At 45.4% G+C, this 22459-nt stretch overlaps 1 long non-coding RNA gene across 1 annotated transcript in view; it reads left to right on the forward strand.

Moving 5' to 3' along the window:
* The first annotated feature begins 2864 nt into the window (after positions 1-2864).
* Positions 2865-22459, forward strand: part of LOC127491089 (uncharacterized) — a 91895-nt gene continuing 72300 nt past the window's right edge. Inside the window, exon 1 of the long non-coding RNA XR_007919609.2 lies at positions 2865-3004. This is a non-coding gene — a long non-coding RNA (uncharacterized lncRNA). The remainder of the gene's footprint in view (positions 3005-22459) is intronic.

Genomic DNA, 22459 nt, shown 5'->3' on the forward strand with positions numbered 1-22459 from the left:
TGCCATCAATAAAATAAAGCATTGAGCCTGTTGATCTGTTGGGCCTTCACCTAAGAACAGAGTTTGCTAATGCATGGACCTAGATGTAGCCACTTTGCCTCCCTATGCCTGTGGCAAGCATCACTAATCAATCCTATCCTTACTTCTGAGCTCAGACTTGGCCTTATAGCCCATTTAACACATCACTCTAAGAAGCCAGCACCAGTGGAATGGAGTTGTACTCAAGGAGGACATCATTCGCCTTCCCTGCTCTATAGCCATCCTGACCTCCTTTCTCCCACCAGATCGCCCTTGCTTGTGTTGAATATCCATTCTCCCCCACTCAGTCTTTTTTTGACAGGCAGAGTGGACAGTGAGAGAGACAGAGACAGAGAGAAAGGTCTTCCTTCTGCCGTTGGTTCACCCTCCAATGGTCGCCACGGCCAGCACACTGCGGCCAACGCACCGCACTGATCCAAAGGCAGGAGCCAGGTACTTATCCTGGTCTCCCATGGGGTTCAGGGCCCAAGCACCTGGGCTGTCCTCCACTGCGCTCCCTGGCCACAGCAGAGAGCTGGCCTGGAAGAGGGGCAACCGGGACAGAATCCAGTGCCCCGACCGGGACTAGAACCCGATGTGCCAGCGCGGCAAGGCAGAGGATTAGCCTAGTGAGCCGCGGCACCGGCCCTCCTCCCCCAAGTCTTTAAGATGAGACTCAGGGATATTCAACATTTCTTTGAGAATGTGTGTCTATCATTCTAAAACTGGTCTTATAAATTCTTACTGGGAAATAGATATTATAAGGAAAGATGAACACACAATGTTATGCCTTCCAGACATGCTACCTTCTTTTGTCAGTTCTTCGAAGTCCAGCATAAAGAACATCTCTGTACACTGTTAAGTTGTGGCTAAGGCAGACCACACTGGAACATGGAGTGAAGAAAGCGATGTTACCCGGAAATGGGAACAGTCAAGTGAGCAAACCCTTTAACCCTGCAAACACACGCGTGTGTCTCATTGAGACATCTTTCCTCTGATGTTGCTGCAGGTACATAATAAGAGACTCAGAAAAATGCTCCAATTGAGGACAAAGGATTTGGAGGGAAGCAGATGTGTGGGGGTGGAGGGGGCATCACACATTGTAAAAATAAAAATGCCTTTAAGTTCATTTTCAATATCAGCAGAGTAGCAGTTATAAAAAGCATTTTAGGCGTATACAGATCTATGTAAGAAAGTAAGAGAGGAAAAACTAAAAAGAAAAGAAATACGGTAGATACCAGAAATTTATTCTTATCAAAATGTGCCTGGATTGCTTCTCAGCCTTTTGGCTAAGATCAAGTATAAATTGTGTAGGGACTGTAAATAGGGTGACAACAAAATTGAGGGTCCAAATCAGGGTGTGTTTGAGAGTGAAGAGACACTATTGGTAGCTGCCTGGGGACAACACATGTGAGCTGGGCCAGCTGATCACCCTGCCCATAATCCTACCCCTTGCGGAAACTGCTGAGTGTGTGAGAAGCAGAAGACAGTAAATGGGGTGGGCGTTTTGCTAGCGGTTAAGGTGTACATGCCCCACATTGGCGTGCCCAGATTTGATTCCCAGCTCTCGATCCTGATTCCGTGTTTTTGCTGATGCACACCCTGGAGGGTAGCTGGTGATGGCTTCAATGACTGGGTCTCTGCCACCATGTGGGAGATACGGATTGTGCTTCCTGCCCCCAACTTCAACCCCGGCCCAGCCCTGGCCACTGCAGTGAACCAACAGATGAGAGCGCGTTCTCTCTGTGTCTCTCACATAAAACATATTTGACAAAGCACAAAGCCTGAGAGCATCGCCTTCCTCCCCTTTGAGGACCATAATGCATAGGGCCAGAGGCCAGATAAAGAGACATGAAAACACGTAGTTTTGTCCTACCAAGTCTTTGCTTATCTATTTTTGTTTCAAAGTAGGAGTGAAATGGAAGGAATAAAATCATTTAAAGTGAATTTTTACATTCTTGGAATAGAATGTAAAGAATTAGAAACCTTAACCATCAACATTTGAAGCCAGTTACATAGCGCTGGCAATAGGGATTTTCTGTCTGGCTCCAAACAAGAAGTCCCGTGTCTACTCTGACGGCACTGCATGATGCTGCTACAGGACCACTTGACTGTTTTTGTGTCAATTCAGGTTTCCTATAGAAAGAAACTAACACTTAACCTCCCCATATTACCTAAAATTCTGAGCATTTTAGATCGCCTGTTTTACAAATACAGAAATAGAGTCTCCAAGATTTCTTGTCCAAGATTATCCCATTAAATAGAAACTGACCTTCATGCACACCACATCTCACTCTTCCCACATTTCTTAGGATAAATGCATCAAGCAAAAGCAACAAAATACAACAAATTCATTAGTTCTTCAGATACTTATTGTGTGCCTGCTATGTGACAGATACTGTTCCGTGTGCTAGGAGCACAGAGGTGGACCCAAACCATTGCCATGAGGATGCATGTAGCCCAGTGCAGGAGGTGGGCACAGCACATGCAGAGCAGAGCCACTTTCTTGGCCATGACCAGGGAGCACCAAGGCCATCACTCTGGCTGAAGAGACGTGAGACAGAGATGGTTGGGGAGAAAACCAGGGAATGAGCGCCCGGAGTCCTGCCGTCCCCCTTAGCAGGACTTGGAAACCTGAATCGGTTGAGAAGTCAGGGGAATGACACGTTATTGTCTACAGCTGTGTGAAGCCTGGACTCTAGGGGGCAAAAGAGGATGCAGAAAGACTGGGGTAGAGGCTGCCATGGTGTCGCAGGCTTGCGATGATGCTGTTAGGAGCCGAATGATGGAGAGGGTGAGAAGCAGTGAGAGTGCACCATGCCCACCAGGCCCGCGGAGGACTGGTCCCTGGGCCTGCTGGGATACCAAAGGCTGTGCATGTGCAGTATTGTACTCATGTACAATAGCGCAGTATTCACCCTCAACCTCCGCACATCGTCTTGTGAACCTGAACCCTCTCTGCGTGACTTATCATACCTAACACAATGTAAGTAGTTCTTAGGCTGTATTGTTTAGGGGACAATGACAAGAAAAAAGTCTTCCCATGTACAGTACAGACGCGATTTTTTTTTTTTCTAAACATCGTCCCTCCACAGTTGATTGAATCTGAAGATGCAGAACCCGTGGCTATGGAAAGCCGGATGGGTTCTGCAGGCCAGGTGGAAGGCTCTGCGGACGGATTTGATGCAGGCTTTGGGGGCCAGAGCAGCATTTGGAGCTCCCTGTTAGCAGAGCACGAAGGTCAGGCTGGGGACAGCGCCATGTGGCTGCAAGGACAGAGAGGATCAAATGTTGAATTTCTGTTTACGTGGAAGGATTTTTGGATGTTTTGGAAAACCTGAGGTCCCTAAAGGATCCCTTAGAGCATGCTATAGGGGAGTTTTAAAAATGAGGAGAAAAATAATTTCATTTTCCTTTTGGGAGGATCATTCTGGCAGCAGGGTTTGGGATGGATTAGGGAAAGGGGGAGAGGAGAGACGGGGAAAGCAGTGGAATGCTATTTGCTGAGTTAGGTGAGGGACGATGAAGACGTGGACCAAGACCACGGCCCAGGGGCAGGCATGTAGGAGACAGCACTTGTGTCAGTTCAGATGTCACTCGGGAATGTCACATCCCAGGTCAAAGTGTCCCAGCTCCGTACCCCGTTCCAACTTCCTGCAGAAGCACACCTTCAGAGATAGAAGGTGATGGTTCAACTAACTGAGTTAGCGCCACCCAAGCGGGGGACCCAGATTGAGTTTCGGCTCCTGACTCCGACCTGGCCCAGTCTTGGCTACTGCTGGCACTTGGTGGGTGAAACAGAAGGTGGAAGATCTGTCTCTGTCTCTCTGTTATTCAAATAAAATAAATACATGAAAAGAGAACAAAGAGAGGCCACAGCTGAAATATTTGTGGGGGGATGTGGGGAGCTCATTAAAAACCAGTTACTGTTAGATGTGAGATACGGGGAGGGTTAAAACGGTCTCCTTTTCAGATTATTCTGAAGCCTGGGAGGCATAAAATCCCACATTATTTTCTTTTCTTTTCCATTAACATTCAATAGTCATGTACCACATTTTCTTAAAGGACCAGTGAATGTGGTTCCCTCCATTCCCCTCCCCTCCCCCCTTTCCTCCCCTCTGCTCCCCTCCCCTTCCCTTCCCTTCCCTTTCCTTCCCTTCCCTTCCCTTCCCTTCCCTTCCCTCTCTTTTTTTAAAAAGATTTATTTATTTACTTCTAAGGCAGAGTTACAGAAAAGGAGAGACCAGGAGAGAGCTTCCCTCTACTAGTTTACTCCCCAAATGACTGCAATGGCTGGAGTTGGGCCAGTCTGAAGCCAGGAGCTTCTTCCGGGTCTCCCATGTAGGTGTAGGGATCCAAGTATTTGGTCCACCTTCTGCTGCTTTCCCAGGCTGTTAGCAGTGAGCTGGAGCTGGATTAGCAGTGGAGCAGCCAGGATTTGAACCAGTGCACATAGAGGATGCCGGTGCCAGAGGCAACAGCTTAACCCACTATGCAGTAGCGCCAGCCCTGGGTAGGATTTCAGCATTTGAACCTGGGGGAACATAAGCGTTCAGTCGGCTGCATTGACGCTGGCAATAGAGCCATTTGGTACCATGGCATACCCTTGAAAATACAGTCTTATTTCAAAGTTGCGAGAATCAAAAGATAGCAAATTGTGGGTTCCTGGTGACTTCATACAACTGAGCTGTAGTCTGCTCTCTCTGGACATCTGTAAGAGTAGAACTGAATCCTTGTGCAGCTGGGCTGTCACTGTTTTGGGTTTTCTGTCACAGGCAGTCAAACCTCTCCCTAATGAGTTCAGATATTTTTCTGGAGAATCTTTGAAATATCTCTCATGGTACCCTAGTGAGTTAGGTGTTACTGTTTCTACTTTTTGGTTGATGAAATTGAGGGAACAGGACTGAGTTTGAACGGCGACTGCTTGGCTGTGAATCATTTGAGGATGATCCATTCTGAGAGAATTTGTACTTCTCCACTTGATCGGGAGTTGTTGATTTTACACCTTCCTGTACATTTATTTAGGTTATTCTTCCCTCGGCCTTCATTCAAGCACTTTCACGTGATCAGGATAATGATTGGACAAGAAAGCAGTAGGACTTTGTTCCGAAAGCTTTTAGCCCAAAGAAAGGGGCCCACTAATAGGAGGCTCATCTGGCTGCAGGTTCTGTTACTGTCCAGGTGCTGGAATTCTGATTTAGAGAGATGCCACACTTGCCTTTGCCCGGTCTCATTCTCAAGATGCTCTGAGAGCAAGTCAGGACCATTGAGATTCCTGTTAGTTAATGAACAAGATGAGGCTTCCAGAATGAGCTGTGTGCAAGGCTGCTGGGCGGAGCCGACCCCTTCTCATTTTATACTCAGGATTCAGAACTGGAGGCCACTGTGTCCTGCCTGGAGAGAGAGGGAAACCCATGGAACCAATAGTAGCTGGGAAGAACTTTAGAATTCAGGGGAACCTGTCTCATGTCAGTACAATGTGGGCTTTAGCTTGTAGAAAAATGGGATTAAAAGTTAAGCTTCATTTGGTGCAAAAAAATCTTGAAATCTATACATATGAGAAGCATTCAAAAGTTAATAGAGAATGCATGTTATGAAAAAAACTATGTATGCCCGTGTACCTCTATCTGTTCACACTAAGATTTTTAAAGAACTGTTAAAACCCAGAAAAGTCTGTTTTCATCTACTTTCAGGGACATAAAAGAGCTATCATACAAACACATCTAATCTGGCCTTCATCTCCCACATCTTATGCATTTGTAGTGAGATAATTCAATTTCTAGTCAATATCTCTTCGATTCTTTTGTAAGGTATTAAGTTCAACCCTGTCCTTGCCTTTCATCTAATGAAACTCATTCCACCTCTTAAGAGGATCATGTCAGTTTGCACATCAGTGACTACGCCTCACAATTTCCATTGCTACTCACAGCAAAAGCTTTTGAGGTTAGAGCTTGATGGTTAAACACAAAAGGTCCCCATGCCCCGAGATTCCACAGATGCCTGTTGAATTACCAGGATGGCCTTGGACTGCAACTACTTAACAAAAGGGGTTTCTCCTCCCTGACACCCACCCCCCACTCCCACTAGGACCGAAAGAGGGGAAAAAAGAACCCACTTCAAACAGTGCACCTGGCTGTAATCTTTTCTACTTCAACTAATTGCTGTTTGCGGTGGCAGGAGACTGGGGGACAGAGCAGGGGATGGGGACTCCCCAGCTAATAATGAAGTATCAGACCACAGAGTGATTTCATACGGTCCATTGTTCCATCCAGGGCAGCCCACATCTTACATTAATTCCCAGTTGCAGGAGATACAGCTCTCATACAAAGAAATGCATTCCTCACGAAATACAGGAATTAATCCCAGAATGCCCCGAATGCAACAGCAGGCAAAGAGTTGCATTTCAGAGGGATTTTTCCAGACATCTGAAAATGACTCAGTTGCTGGGCTTTTGAAAAGCATGAATTTTCTTAAATGAAGAAAACCCAGATTTATAATTGAGAGCAGATTTAATTATGATTTCAGTCCGGACTACGTTAAGTACAATGGCTACTTCTTAGGTGGATGGGAACTTTATCCTCAGGGTTCAGCAGATGCCCGGCACCACACAGGTGTTTCATAAATCTCGCTGGGCGTGTGAGTGAATGACACTCCCAGGCTGTAGACAATTCTGCAAACATTTGCAGTAATACCCTGTTGACGAAGGATCAAAAGGGAAAGAACAGAAGGCAGGGGGTTTGTACAAATTCTCTAAGTTTTATTGCCTGGAAAATGCCTTCTCTAAGCAGGAATATTTTTGCACACAGTGACGGTCATGATCATCTGCAGCAGTATCATTCGCCGTTCCAGTGCTGGGGCAGTGGTAGCAGCTTCAAGTGATCACTGGGTGCCTGGTGTTGGCTTTGTTTTCTGCGTAGTGTTTGTTCTCACAGATTCTCTGTGGGAGTAGTTGCTGTTGTTATCCCCACCTCTCAGGCTGGAAGACTGAGGCATAGAGACCTAAGTACCTATCTCAAGGTCAAATAGTTAGAAAGGGGCAGACCTATACCCCTATGTAACCTTCCCCTTCCCTCCCTTCCCTTCTCTTCCTCTGTTCCCTTCTCTCCCTCCCCTCCTCCACCCTCCCTTCCTTCTCCTCCCCACTCCTCCCCTCCCCTCTCCCTTGCCCTGCCCTGCCCTCCTCTCCCCTGCCCTGCCCTCCCCTGCCCTTCCTTGGAGCATACTGTGGTCCACATTGTATCATCTATTCCCAGGCGTCTCCTCTTTGACTTCCCTCTTCTTCGAGATTGGAAAGCTCAGCACTTCATTTCCCAGTATCCCTGGCCATGTGACACAGTTTTGGGGAAAGTTAGAAGTAGCAATCAGTAGAGAGAGGCTTTGAATGGGGACTTGGGGGTTCTCTTAGTTTCTCAAATACAAAGACGAGTGTAGCTAGCCTTTCTCCTTTCCTCATCTGCCTTCATCCAGTCTTTCTTTCATTCTTTTTTTTTAAGATTTATTTATTTATTTGAAAGGCAGTGTTACAGAGAACAGAGGCAGAGAGAGAGAGAGAGAGAGAGGTCTTCCATCTGCTGGTTCACTCTCCAGATGGCCACAATGGCCGGAGCTGCACTGATCTGAAGCCAGGAGCCATGAGCTTCCTCTGGGTCTCCCACATGGGTGCAGGGGCCCAAGGACTTGGGCCATCTTCTCCTGCTTTCCTAGGCCATAGCAGAGAGCTGGGTCAGAGGTGGAGCAGCCAGGACTCGAACCAGTGCACATATGGGATGCCGGCGCTGCAGGCAGTGGCTTTACCTGCTGTGCTGCAGCTCCAGCCCCTTTATCTAGTCTCTAATGTGACGTTCGTCTGGAGGTGCAGCAGGCATTATGCAGCCATGAGGCTGAGAGAACCACAGGACAGTCAGCTTCACTTTGTGGGTTTGCCGAATCCACACATGACTTCACCATGCGCCTGTGGACTTCTGGATACATCGGGAAAACAAGACCTGCTTTGTTTCAGCGGCAGTGAGTCCAGCTTTGCACTATTCACAGCTGAAATTGCACCTGACTCACGCCAGTCTGAATCTTCAGAAGTTAAAGGCCGAGGACCTAGGAAACCGCATCACAGGCAACCAGAAGGAACTGACTTTTGGGAGCGAGACGAAAATTAAAATCTTCACTCATGCTGGGTTGGGATCTTGTAGATGGGGGGATATTGACGGAGTCAGATAGAAGGCATTAGGTTGTGAAATTGTGTGTACAGGCCATTGTCTCCTCTAGATAGTCCCTGGTCACGAATGTGGCAAACTAATAAAAAAGTGTAAGTCAGTGCTTTGAAAGCTGCAATCCAAGTAAAAGTGAATGCTCAGAGACGTAGAGGATGAGTCACGTACGGACGTCCATCCTTTTGCAGGGACCCTGTGTCTTTGAACAAAATAGCAATCTAGATTTTGTAGCCTGACAGAGAATTCACTGAACTGTCATCAGCCACCTAAGGAGAAAATGAAGATCTATATTTATTCCTGAGTTTGAAATGTAAAATAAGTGTGGTTGTCTCAGAGATTCCATTATATTTTTAAAGGTTATTTTTGCCTGTGTTCACTTAACTCACATGTTTTCACCTCATTGGAGTATTATTGTTTACGTTTGCTGAATTCTCATTTCCCATCGTTACGTGGCTTTATATCTACAATTCCCATAAATGTATCGGTGGCTGGAAAATAACATGTTTAGCACAATGTTAGTGATGAAAACAGACATGTAGTCACTGCCGCTCAGAACAATTTTGCAGACAGAAACGAGGAGTGGGAGTTCAGTGTGAACATAAACATATGAAACCTGGGGCCAGTGCATATGTGTGTTAATGTGATGTTTTCAATAGCCCTTCCCCCACAAATGTATGCACAGAAAGAAGCAAAATAATTTCTGAAGGTACATTTACTATACCTAAGTACTTCTGACTTTAGAAATGAATGAATCAATGAATGAATGAGTAGATATCTGAAAGTTAGGTCATTCATTTTACTAGGCTATTAGGTGTTTTGAAATTCTGAGGAGTCCAAACCCAATAACATTTTCATTTCATATCTAAACAAAGAAAAGTAACTTAACTGTTAACCACTTTGATATTTTCCAAAACAAGGACAAATAATGCTCTCTGGTACAACATTGGTGAATTTGTTAAATTAGCGAAGAGACAGAAACTCTTGAAGCACCAACCAGATTCATAGTCCTTGAAGCAAAACAGTGCTGAGTCATGCCATGGCCAAGATGATTCTGAGACTCCCCTCTTAGTCACGAGTGTGCTCTGAGAGCAATCAGGACAAAGCTTGGGTAAGATTCCTTCCTGTAATGATCCCTCTGGACTTCTTCGATGGGAAGCTGCTGTGGCTCTGAGTGGATGAATCTACCACTGTGCAGAGTGTGGATCAGCTCCGAGCCTGCACGGGACACATGCGAAGAGAAAGTGTAAGGCTACCACAAACACACCAAACCCCGGAGTAAAGGTGGGGGAAACCCGGCAGGCTGCCTCCCTGTGCAGGAGAGAACAGCAGCCTCTACTGGGAGAACAAATCTTATACAGGTTTACAGAGGTAAGGAAGTGGGAGCTGATGCTTGTGATTGGGCCATTTGGTCACCTGACTTCTAGAAGGCCAGGCTGGGCTTAGATTGAAGTTTGTTGTACAAAATGGCAATAGTGCCAGAGCCCAAGATGGTGCTACAGGTAAGACCATAACCTTTTGCTAACAGGAAATGCAAAGCGTCTTGTTTGATTGAATTGCCTAAGCCCCTGGCATAGGAGAGGCCATTTTCTATGCCGTTCTTGGTGATTTTGTGATTCATGCACTGGCTGCAAAAGGTGGCTAGGGTCAGCCATAAAGCCTTGCTATGCAAATAAAAGAGCTTTGCTGAATGCCAGCTTACACACTGCTGATTCAAAGGGGACTGGCACAAGCAGCTCCAAGGAACACTGTCTGCATTGTGCTGCCCCGGCACACCACGTCTCTATGACGCTGCAGAGTTGTGCGACAAGGCAGCCCCGACACTTCGCCTCCTGCCCTTGCTTCAGGGTTGAAAGAAATGGTGGCCCTCGCAAGTCCAAGCAGCGACATCGAATGAGTGCATTTCTTCTCTAGCTTGTTGTCACTAAGTGAGAAGTGAATAGTAAATAACTGTGTTTTTGGCATTCATGTATGCTCGCTTTTGAGGAGGAATGTCTTTTATTTTTCTTCTTCTCAAATGAAGAATGAGAAACAAAAATTTTTTTCCGTGACACTAAAATAGTCTTAAAAAACTGTTTTAATTGACTTTCTCAAGTGAGCTATCTCAATAGTATGTACTCAGGTTTCTAAATACCATGGCTTTTTGTAGCCAGCGCCGTGGCTCAATAGGCTAATCCTCCACCTTGCGGTGCCGGCACACCGGGTTCTAGTCCCGGTTGGGGCGCCGGATTCTGTCCCGGTTGCCCCTCTTCCAGGCCAGCTCTCTGCTATGGCCAGGGAGTGCAGTGGAGGATGGCCCAGGTGCTTGGGCCCTGCACCCCATGGGAGACCAGGAAAAGCACCTGGATCCTGGCTCCTGCCATCGGATCAGCGCGGTGCGCCAGCTGCAGCGGCAGCCATTGGAGGGTGATCCAACGGCAAAGGAAGACCTTTCTCTCTCTGTCTCTCTCTCTCACTGTCCACTCTGCCTGTCAAAAAAAAAAAAAAAAAAAAAAAAAACAAAACCATGGCTTTTTGTGATGAGAGAGAGATTTAGTTAAGATATGAAGATCACCAAAGCAATGGAGAAGAGGTTATAACCTCGATTCTTTGTCTCACACGGGAGAAGAATTTCCAAGTGGACAAGGGAAAGAGAAAAGCAAGATGGGTTTAAACGCAAGATTTATTTAAGTCAGAGACTTTCAGCCAGAGTGGCCTGGAGGGGGTCTCCCAGTGAGGAAAAACCCAAAGGGGCTGGTGGAAGTGGGGTTTTAAAGCACAGTTTTGGGGAAGAAACTGTCAATCCATACAAGGCGGGGGACAAACCCATCAAAAGCCCTGATTTATATTATAATCTTTTTACTCTGTCTGGCTTGCTCATGATGTAACAGAAGCCCCATCAGAAGAGTGGGGACCCTAATTTGCTTTACAGTACACTGGGAGCTCAGAAGGATGGAGTCACTACTCTCTTGCTGTTCTCATGGTCAAATCGGAACTTCTTAAATGGGGCAGGCACTTTTGACCTTACTAAAGGTAACTTTTGGGGAAAGCAAGCATTTTGCACCCTAAATTTCTGCTGGGACCAGCCTGACTGTCTATTAACCCTTCTGAATCCTCAAACTTCCATTGCTTGGAACTGGACTCATTCCCAATGTTGATGATTTTCTTTATTCATTGAAGATAATCATTGATGATATATTATTGGCAACAAAAATCATCTACTAGGAAAAGAGCTATTTCTAGCTTTTAGATAAGACATGCTTCTCAACTGGTTATCCAAAATTACTAACTTCATGTTACCACTCCCAACAAAGACACAGATGTACACACACGCACGCAGACACACACACACACACACAGAGAGAGAGAGAGAGAGAGAGAGAGAGAGAGAAAGAGAGAGACGAAGCTTTCATTTGCATTTTTATTCCCTAAATGCATGCAATGGCCAGGGCTGGATAGAGGCCAAAGCTGGGGCCTTACCCAGATCTCTCACCTTGAATTATATGAGCCATCACTGATGCCTCCCAGGTTCTGCATTACTGGGAAGCTGGAGTCGGGATTCAAACTCAGTCACTCTACTGTGGGATGCGGGCATCCTGACTGGCAGACTAACCACTAGTCCGAGCAACCATCCAACACAATGTAGCTACTCTATCCTAGCATCTGTCTCCTGCACTGCCTATCCCATACTAAATCCTTAACATTACCTTCAGTATGTGAAAGCCACTGCATTGAGGATGTGAACAAGCAGGGTTCTCCAATTTCTAGAATCTGGCTTCCCCAGAAAAAACAGCAACCATAGGCATTTTCTTGTTATACATGAAACTGAAAAGCATATGAAAATCTGCATAAGATCATGACTGCTTTTTAGAGTTCTTATTTGAGGGATTGGATAGTCTGATCTCAGCAATAAAATTATTTTCCTGACTCTCCTTTGCCTATATCTGTAGCTTAATAACCATTACAAGCATGAATGAATGAAGGAAAAAAACAGAATAGGAAAGGAACAAAATAGAAGGAGAAACAAAGAAACCTAAGGATTGGAAGGAGTGAAATGAATTTGATGTTGAATTTGAAGTAATCATATGAGCTCCAGATTGAGAAATTGAGCCTTAGTTTGCTGCTGCATCCTAAATAGTACCAACATACCATAGCTTAAAACAAATAGGCTTATTGCTCCCATGCCTTGCTCGGTGAGTCACCTGGAGTTTAGGTGATATCATCTGGGCATGGTTGGGTTTGATTGGTTGGCCCCAGGCTACAGGTAGGTTCAGGTCTGCTCCGGGTGTCTCATTGTGGACCAGTAGCCATGTAAGACACACTGTTCTAGTGACGGTAAAAGCAGAGGCTAGGCAAGTCACATAAGTGCATCTATGGCTTCTCCTTGTTTTGTGGTCACTAATATTCCATTGGCCAACATAAGTCTCATGGCAAAGCTCAGTGTGTGCTTCACCTACATAAGTGGGAGGTCTTCATATGCATTATAGTTTAACACAGAGGCATTATTCTTTAAATGAAAGAAAGCAAAAATTCAGTGTTCTGTAAATAGGCCATTGGGAGTACAGGACTGGAGTTCCCAAGTGGAGAATTCATATATGACAGCAGAAGCCGTAGATGCATTTGAAAGCATGCAGAATGGGGAGCATTGGATGATAAGACATTGGAACCTTACAATTTGTCATATTTAGGAAGAAGAGGCAGGGTAAGGAGGATGAAAAGAACAGCCCAGAGGTTGGAATCAAAAATGCAAAATGTTCATGAAGTCATCTTGGAAATAGGCCAGGGTTCTACAGGTTTAATGGTTCTCACCAGAAGCATTTCATGATTTCCCCCCACTCTTGACCTTCCACTTGGCTTCTCAGCCAGATAAGGGAACTATCTGCTGAAGTCTCTCTCTTACCACTTGGTTCCTTCTATAACCAAAGCATTATAGAGGGGCAGGAATAGAGCTAATTTCAGCCTTCTTTTAAGCCTTTAAAATATACACAAGGAGTGGTTATTCGGTATTCCACAAAACCTTTTCTATATGTAGACACATATGTCTAAATTTAGTGTGTGTTTACAATGAAGGCTGTTAAACATCTCGTACTAAACATGTTGCGTGGTCAGTCTTATGGAATAGTGCACGCTCGCTCATTTTCTGTGACTCATCACTTCATCAGCCTTGGGAGGACCCTGACCACAGCTGTGCAGAAACGGCCATAATAAAGCCATAATAGGCATGGCATGGATCGCCTGTTTTAGATTTGGGGTTTCATTGCAACTGGAAATGTTGGATGAATTTCCTTGAGGCTTGGCTTGTAGAATTCCTATTTCTTTGCCCGATCCTGAGTCTGGTCTACAGCTCTAGGTAGAAAATATGCTCAAAACTCCATGCGAGGCAGTGGTGCTGTTTGTGTATAATATAGTCTCTACAGAAAACAACCCCATTTGTGGAAAGACCCAATTTTTTTCTTTCTTTCTTTTTTTTTTTTATTTGACAGGTAGAGTTATAGACAGTGAGAGGGAAAGACAGAGAGAAAGGTCTTCCTTCCGTTGGTTTACTCCCCAAATGGCCGCTTCAGCCAGCGCTGCACCGATCCGAAGCCAGGAGCCAGGTGCTTCTTCCTGGTCTCTCATGCAGGTGCAGGGGCCCAAGCACTTGGGCCATCCTCCACTGCACTCCCGGGCCACAACAGAGAGCTAGACTGGAAGAGGAGCAACCAGGACTAGAACCCAGCACCCATATGGGATGCTGGCACCACAGGCGGAGGATTAACCAAGTGAGCCACGGTGCTGACCCAAGACCCAGTTTTCTGACCTGAGTGTGTTGAGACGAGAAAATGACAGTTCAGTTCAAATTCATGGAGCATCTATTACTATTTGTAGGTCCTGTCACACCACTCTTCAAAGTGCTCATGAGTAAAGTCTACATTTTTTGACTCGGTATGTCAGTTACCAACATATTGCTTCTAATTTCCCCCTACTTAACATACCTTGTGGTTTCTGTCCCCTGATTGGACCAAGGCTGCTAGACATGGTATTTAGGGGTCATAACAGATCAGCCCTAGCTTTTCCTCCTCTCTGCCTCTCATTCTCTGTTCTGCCTTCTGTCTCTACTCTGACCCGGGTCAGCTTCTCTCTCGCCTTACTTTTCTCTTCCTACACTTTTTGTCATTGAATCTCTCGCATCCTTCACCCATTGAGAAAGAACTGGTTCTTTGGAAGAGTCTTTCCTGAACTGCCAGTGTTAGGTTGAGTGTCTGTCGCAAGCGTCGTCACCAACTTTCAGTACCTCTCCTTCTTGTCTCGGAGATATCAGTTTAATCCTTTCTCCCACAAAATAAGCTCCTGGAAGGTGTGGAGGTTATCGTTCCTCATGATAACCTCCCCTCCCAGCTCGGTCCAGACATACACAGTCTTTGATACCTCATACGTATTTGTTGAATGAGTGCTTGACTAAGTATCTACCTTTAGGGAGAAAGCAATAGACTTCAGAAGATTAGTCGAGCTTGCAAATGGAATTCTGAATGAAGACATTCCAGGCAGAGCTTGGTGGAGGAGCAGGACGTGAGCTGGTCTTTGAAGAATTTCATGAGACAGAGATAAGGAATGAAGAGCCAATGGAACAGAGGGAACAGATACACTAGAGAGGATACCTGATTTATGGCATGCCCTGGGTATGTAACAGGAAATCCTGGTTTTCTGGGATGGTCAGGTTCATCAAGGGCACTCAAACTGTGGTAAAGAAGTGTGACCAAGAGATTTGGGGCCAGGTACTGAAAGGCATCAACATACACACAGGAATAGTGGCTATCAAGGTGTGGTCCAGCAGTGTCAGCATCACCTGCGAATCTAAAAAATGTGGGTGGCCAGGACCCACCCCAACATTTTGATTGAGATCTGATGCATGTGAAATTGGAGAGCTACTCTTCTGAGGGCTTACAGCTTTTCCTGCTGAACCCAAGCCACGAATGCATTGGTGTTTGCTACAGAATATCTTCTTCAAGTCTCTTCATGGATACTGGACTTTGAGGTCAGTTTGCCCAGATAAATCAAGTGTGGTACATTCTTCCAGCTTCTGGATTAGGTGTTAAACATCTTTAGGGATGTCATCTGACCTCAGAAATCAGCCTCAGTCCATAATGTCTGCATTAGCACATCGCACCCTCCCTCTGGCTCTGGAGGCTGTCAATGGACCAGCCATCCCCTCCTTATGTTGGTTGTGGGATTCCTCTGTCTCGACATTTCTGAGAAGAAAGGCCAGGCTCTCAGGGAGGTGGGGTCACATAATGTGCTCTTCTCAAAGCTGTGCCCTTAGTATTCAACAACCCATAGACTGATGCCCACACCACCATTTAGAGAAATACCTCTCCCGCATCCTCCCTGAGGCCCAATATCCAGGATTAGCAGCAGGCTATCTGGTAAATCCTTTTAGCTCGGCTGCCCATTTTCCTCAAGGATGCTCCTGATTTATTTTTTTTGCTCTGAGCACTTGATTTCTTAAATAATCTAAATCCATTCCTTGCTTTCATATTTTTATTTTCTTCTTTTCACTCTCATCCATCAGAAAAATCTCTCAACCTCCCAGTTATCAACTCTCCTAAGACCTGGCCCTTTTTTTTCTGAATTACTCATCATTCTTAGAGCTACTCAATAAGTTTTCTCCATTGGATTGTGAATTCCATGCAACCGTGTTTCATGGCAGGGCCTGGAACATAGCAAGTGCTCATTAGTGACTTTTTTCTCTCTCTTTCATTTTTGAAATTTTAAAAAAATTTTAATTTCAATTTTAAATTAAATTTTTATCAGATTCAGTGTCATTTGTAGATACAATTCTAAGAGCATAATGATACTTACTTCCTTCCTCCCTCCTGCCTCTCTCCTTCCCTTCTACGCTCCTTCCTTCTCTTTCTCTTAATCTTTTTTTAGTCTTTGAGATAACATGTTGTACATTTGCATAACAATAAAGGGGTGAATACTTCACTGGATAAGAAATTTAATAAATAGAAAGCAAAAAGACCCTCATTTCATGGAAATACAGACAATGGCTATAAACAATAATTGAAGGGAAAAATGACTATTTTACCCATACACAGTAAATTTTAAAGAAATCACAGATCATCAAAATTATAGTAGTATAGCATTCTTAACCATTTGTTGGACAAAGGTATAAGACAAAGTTTTACAAAACTATATTTCCATCAACACTGAGACACACTGACATTTCTTCATTTTCTCTTTTTCTTTTTCTTTTTTTTTTAATTTTAGTTCCTTCATATAAGGGATTTGTCTTTCTGGGCCTAACTTATTTCACTCAGCATGGTATCCTCCAACTGCATCCATTTTGCTGCAAATGGTAGAATTTCATTCATTTTTATAGTTGACTAATATTCCATTGTTTATATATACTATGGACACCTTGGTTGATTCCAGATTTTGGCTGTTGTCAACAGTGCTGCTCTGAACACGGTGGTACAGGTATCTCTTGGGTACATGTGTTGAAGTCTTGTGGGTATCTACCCAGTAGTGGGACTGCTGGATCATACAGCAAGTCTCTGTCTAGTTTTTTAATGAATCTCCACACTATTTTCCACAGTGGCTGCACTAATTTACATTCCCACCAACAGTGTATAAGTGGTCCCCTTTGACCACATCTTTGCCATCATTTGTTACTCTCTGTGTGTTGGATTTTATCCATTCTGACAAGGGTGAGGAGATACCTCATTGTGTTTTTGACTTGCATTTCCCTGATGACTAGTGATGTCAAGCATTTTTTCGTGTATTGTTGGCCATTTGTGTTTCTTTTTTTTTTTTTAATTTTTTTTTGACAGGCAGAGTTAGACGGTGAGAGAGAGAGACAAGTCTCCCTTCCGTTGGTTCACTCCCCAAATGGCCGCTACAGCCGGCACACTGCGCTGATCCGAAGCCAGGAGCCAGGTGCTTCCTCCTGGTCTCCCATGTGGGTGCAGGGCCCAAGCACTTGGGCCATCCTCCACTGCACTCCGGGCCATAGCAGAGAGCTGGACTGGAAGAGGAGTGACTGGGACAGAATCTGGCACCCCAACCAGGACTAGAACCCGGAGTCTCGGCGCCACAGCCGGAGGATTAGCCTGGTGAGCCGCGGTGCTGACCCATTTGTGTTTCTTTTGAGAACTGTCTATTGAAGTCCTTTGCCCATTTCTCATCTGGATTGGTTGTTTTTATGATGTTGAGCTTTTTTTTAAGTTGCTGATATATTTGGGATGTTAATATTTTGTCAGAGGGTTTGCAAATATTTTTTCCCATTCTGTTGGATGTTTCTTCACTCTGTTGATCATTTCCTTTGCTGTGCAAAAGCTTCTGAGTGTGATATAGTCCCATTTGTTTAGTTTTGGTTTTGTTGCCTGTGCTTTAGGGGTCTTGTCTATGAAGTTTTCCCCTATGCCGGTGCCTTGGAGTGTTTCCCCTATGTCTTCTTTCATCAAATTCATAGTCTCAGGTCTTAAATTTAGGTCTCTGATCCATCTTGGGTTGACTTTTGTATACAGTGACTTTTTGTATACAGTGACTTCATTCTTCCACATATATGCATGCAGTTTTGCCAACACCATTTGTTAATGAGACTGTCTTTACTCCACTGTATGTTCTGAGCATTTTGTCAAATGTCAGTTGGCTATATGCATGAGATTAATTAATTATTCTGCTCCATTGATCTATGTATCAGATTTTATGCTACTGTCATGTTTAGTTACTATAGCTTTGTAGTATGCTTTTAAGTCATGTATTGTGATGCTTCCAGCTTGATTTTTCTTCTTCAGAGTCATTTTGGCATTTCTGGGTCTTTTGTGGTCCCCTATGAACGTAAGGATTGCTTTTTCTAATTCTGTAAAGAATGTCATTGTGTTTTGATAGGGATTGACATAGTGACTTTTGAAACTCTTCAGCTGAAGGAGTGATGTAGTGTTACAATGCAAGTCCTAGAACTCACCTTTTAGTAGCCCCAGGGCTGGGAGTCACGTAACAGTAGGCATTGCATAAACAATGATTGATACCTTTGCACATACCATTTCTCTTTCCCTTGGACTGCCTTCTTTTTGCGTCCAGGCCCACTAAAATTCTAGTACTTCTTCAAGATGCCGCTCAGTCACTTTGTGAAATCATACAGACTGTGCCTTTCACTAACCCAAGGGCTGCTGTTCACATGGACTGGAATGCACCCCCTGGAGTTGTTCAAGAGATCTCACCCGGCTCATGTGTCTCTTCCTCTCCCAGGAAGCTTTTCTGGATGTAGACTGATCTCCAGGGGGCCACTGCTCTCTGTCTCACCCAGCACCTTCAACAGGGCCTGCCTCCTAGCAGGCAGAGACTGCCTGGTGAACGCATGCATGAGCTCCTCCAACCGTGGTCCTCTGTGCTTTCCATCTGGTCCTCGCCTCTGCTTGGCACACTTTTCTATGTGGGATGATCTTCTGAATCTCAGTCATAATTAGCGGCCGTCTCCCAGGGCCTCTGAGCCTTGGTTATTCCTCTCTCTGCTGGAGTCGGAGAGCTACAGAGAGCCAGAAATGGAAAAATTGAAAGCCTGTGCCACTTCTCTCCCCAGGTGGGTCAATTCCGCGTAGCCATTTCGGGAGCTTGGGCACACCCATGCTTTCATGTGGCGGGGAGCTTTCCTTCAGGGTGTGGTGCACACACTTTAAGCCACAAGCCCCAGTTTCTGAGAAGCACTGTTTTGCGAGTGCAGGCTCTGGAAACTTGGACTGAAAGCAGGAATGATCTCTCCTGTAGGCCTGAAGCCACCAGTCCAGTTCCAAACATTGGGTACAGCTGGCTGCCAGGCCCTGTGGTTTGGATGCCATGAAAGGGTGGTATTCCGTGTTCTGAAGGCAGAGGGGAGGGAGGGGGATCGTGTCATCAATTCAGGTGGTCAACCCTTGTGTGTTTTTGTGGGATCATCTGAAAGATGCAGTTTTGAGGATTTAGGGGTCTCTTGCATAACCTGTAGAGACCAAGGACATACTCTCCCTGTAGTGTCACAGCTCACTGGACAGGATGCTTACGCAGATCCGTTCTGTGTTGGCCTGAGAAAAAAGGGTCAAGCGCTCTTCCAGTGTAGGACATGAAAGACGTGTCACAAAATCCAGCCCCTTGGCTGAATCCAGCCTGCATCCTCTTTGCAAATAAAGTTTTATTGGAACACAGCTAGGCTCATTGTCTCCCTGTTGTCTGTGGTTGCTATTGCTCTATACTGGCAGAAGTGAATATTGAGACAGAGACCATGTGACACACAGAGCTGAAAATACTTCGCGTCTCGTCCTTGCAAGAGGAGCTGTGCCAGCTCTGGGCTTAAGAGAAGACGCCTCCCTCTGCCTGTAGGAGGCGCCCTATTGCAACTGCCTGCTGCTTTAACTCTTCCCCTCAGTAGCTGCAGATTCCGTGATGGCCGGGAGGCATCTGTCTTCCTCTTTGTTGTGAGCCCAGGAACTGCTATACAGTCAGTGCTTACTAAACATTAGTCAAAATAATTATTTAAAGATTAAAATGGTGGGTAGAGAAAGGGCAGATGGAACATGCCGGGAGCCTAGAAATTATCAGACCTTTGAAACTTTATTTCTTTGAGAACTATACATTGATTTTTGTTGTCAACCTTTAACAAATTATTATTTATTGGAAAGGCAGAGAGAGAGAGAGAGAGAGAGAGAGAATTTTCATCTGCGAGGAACTCTGGAACCCAGTCTGAGTCTGCCCCACAGGTGGCAGGGCCCTAAGTACCTGCTGCCCCTCTGGGTGCTGGATTAGCAGGAAGCTGGAATCTGACACAGGATGCGAGGGTCCCTAGTGGTACCTTGACCACTGTCCAGACACCCACCCTCAAGGGCGTTTTCACACTGTTCACTTCCTGCTGGGACTAGCTGGCCGGATCTGCCGTGAGGACCTCCCACCACCTGGGCGGCTTCGTGGATTTCCCGGCAGTCCTCGGGGCTGGAGAGATCAAGGTGTGAGCAGGTTTGATTTCTTCCCAGGCTTCTTCATTTGGCCTGCGGATGGCGGCCTTTTCACCAGCTCTCCTCTCTTGGTGTGTGTGCCCCTGGGGTCTCTCTGTGCCCACATTTCCTCCTGTTCTTTTTTCCTAAATTTATTTTTTCAATTTTGGATGAGCATGTAATACTTGCACATTTTTAAAGGGTACAGTGTAACTGTTCAACACATAAGCATAGCTTAAGTTGACTCTACCAACCAACCTTTGCGTTTTCTGATCTTTTCTTTGTGTTTGGAGCTTACTGGCTCCTCTGTTCTAGTTTTTCCCACAGAGCATCATGCGTCATCATGAATCATGATCACCCACTGTGCTGCACATCTAGAACCTGATATGGTTAACATACTGTGTTTTGGTGCCCATTATCCAATCTCCCCTCCCCCCCTGCCCCATGCCCCTTTTCAGACTCTAGTAATCACTATTTTAAATTTGGACCATAAATATATCTCATATATATATCTCATATAGATAGATAGATATTACTCTTAGGATGAAGAATGTGCAGGCAGTCAGATTGTCTGAGGACCCACTGTAATGGCCACATTATAGCTTAATTACTTCTTCAGCAATTCAATTTCAAGCACAGTTATGTTCTGGGACTTAAGGTCTCAACATATGAATTTTGGGGGACACTGTTCATCCCACAACACCTGCAGATCTCTACGTACTTTCTTCTTTTTCACGGGTCTTAGGCTTAAGTTGTGTAGAACAGCATGTGAGGTGATGGTCACATTCCTAGCCTCCAAGGATTATATGGCTGGTCCTATGCATTGTGTAGCTCTCCTCATCTTCCCCGCCTTCTCCATCAAAGGAATCCAAATCTATCAGGGTCAAGGGCTCATTAATGACTGTTTCCCCCAGTTAAACCTCCAACTAGGTTTTCAAGTTCAAGATTTGTCTAATATATACAAATCACTTAAGTGCATTTGATGTACTACATATGATTAAAAATGTAAGATGAGAGGTCTACTCAATCTAACTGTTCAACCCTAGGGATTGGTCGAGCTCATCAAAGTGCAGCCATAGTGAGGAAATGCGATGTAGTCTTAAAAATAAGTTTGCTGAAGAGTATTTAGTGAGCCCAAAGGCTCTGTGTAAGAATGCTCAGGGGATGGGGCCAGTGTGTGGTGTGGTGGGTGCAGTGTCCGCCTGTAGTGCCAGAATCCCATATGGGAGCTGGTTTGAGTCCCGGCTGCTCCATCTCTGATCTAGCTCCCTGCTAAGGTGCCTGCGAAAGCAGCCGAAGATGGCTCAAGTGCTTGGGCCCCTAGTGCCCCAGTGGGAGACCCGGATGAAGCTCTTTCCTTCTTGTTCCTGGCTTGGACCTGGCCTAGCCCCAGCCGTGGCTGCATCTGGGAGTGAACCAGCAATGGAAAACGTCTCCCTCTGCCTCTCTCTCTTCCTCTTTCTGTGTAACTCGAACTTTCAAATGATAAATAAATCTTTAAAAAAAAGTATTAAGGGGAAAAAGCAGGTTACTAAACAAAATGTACTCGTGTGTTTAGTAAATATTTAATGGGTATAAGGCCCTCTTCTAGGTTGTGTGGATTCAGTAGGGAGCAAAGCAAAATATCTGTTTCTTTGTGGAGCTTAAATGGCAGTGGAAAGCGCTGATTACAAACTAATGAGGATATACCGTGATGCCAGCAGGGGTAGTGCATTGAAAGAAGGCAAAGCAACGCGGGGAACGGAAGAATGGCAAAGAGAAGCAATCATGTTTCCTTGTGTGTTCAGGAAGGCTTCTTGGAAGAGGTGGCATTTGAGCAGTGGTCTGACTAAGGCAAAAATGCTAGGCATGGGCAGGTGCAGAGGAAGAACATTCCGCACAGAGAGCATCGGGTGTGACGGTCATGAGCAGGGAGCGTTCTCTTAGCGTTGGGAGAATCTCAAGGACAGCAGTGGGCCTGGAGTGATGATCCAGGAGCATTGTGATCTGGAGTAAGTAGAGATAAGACATCAGCTCCGGGGGCTGGTGCTGTGGTGGTGTGGGGAAAGCTGCCACCTGCAATGCCAGCATCCCATGTGGGCACCTATTCGAGTCCTGGCTGCTCCACTTCCAGTCCAGCTCCCTGTTGATGGCCTGGGAAAGCAGCAGAAGAGGGCCCAAGTGCTGGGCCCCTGCACCCGTGTGGGAGACCTGGAAGAAGCTGCTGGCTTCTGGCCTTCGTCTCCCCCTCTCTCTTCCTAACTCTTCCTTTCAAATAAATAAATATTTTTAAGAATCCGTAAGTGCAGAGAAAAAAGATTGTAAGGAGGTGAGGCG

This window comes from Oryctolagus cuniculus, chromosome 11 (assembly GCF_964237555.1).
Source record: "Oryctolagus cuniculus chromosome 11, mOryCun1.1, whole genome shotgun sequence".
NCBI classification, from domain to species: Eukaryota; Metazoa; Chordata; class Mammalia; order Lagomorpha; family Leporidae; genus Oryctolagus; species Oryctolagus cuniculus.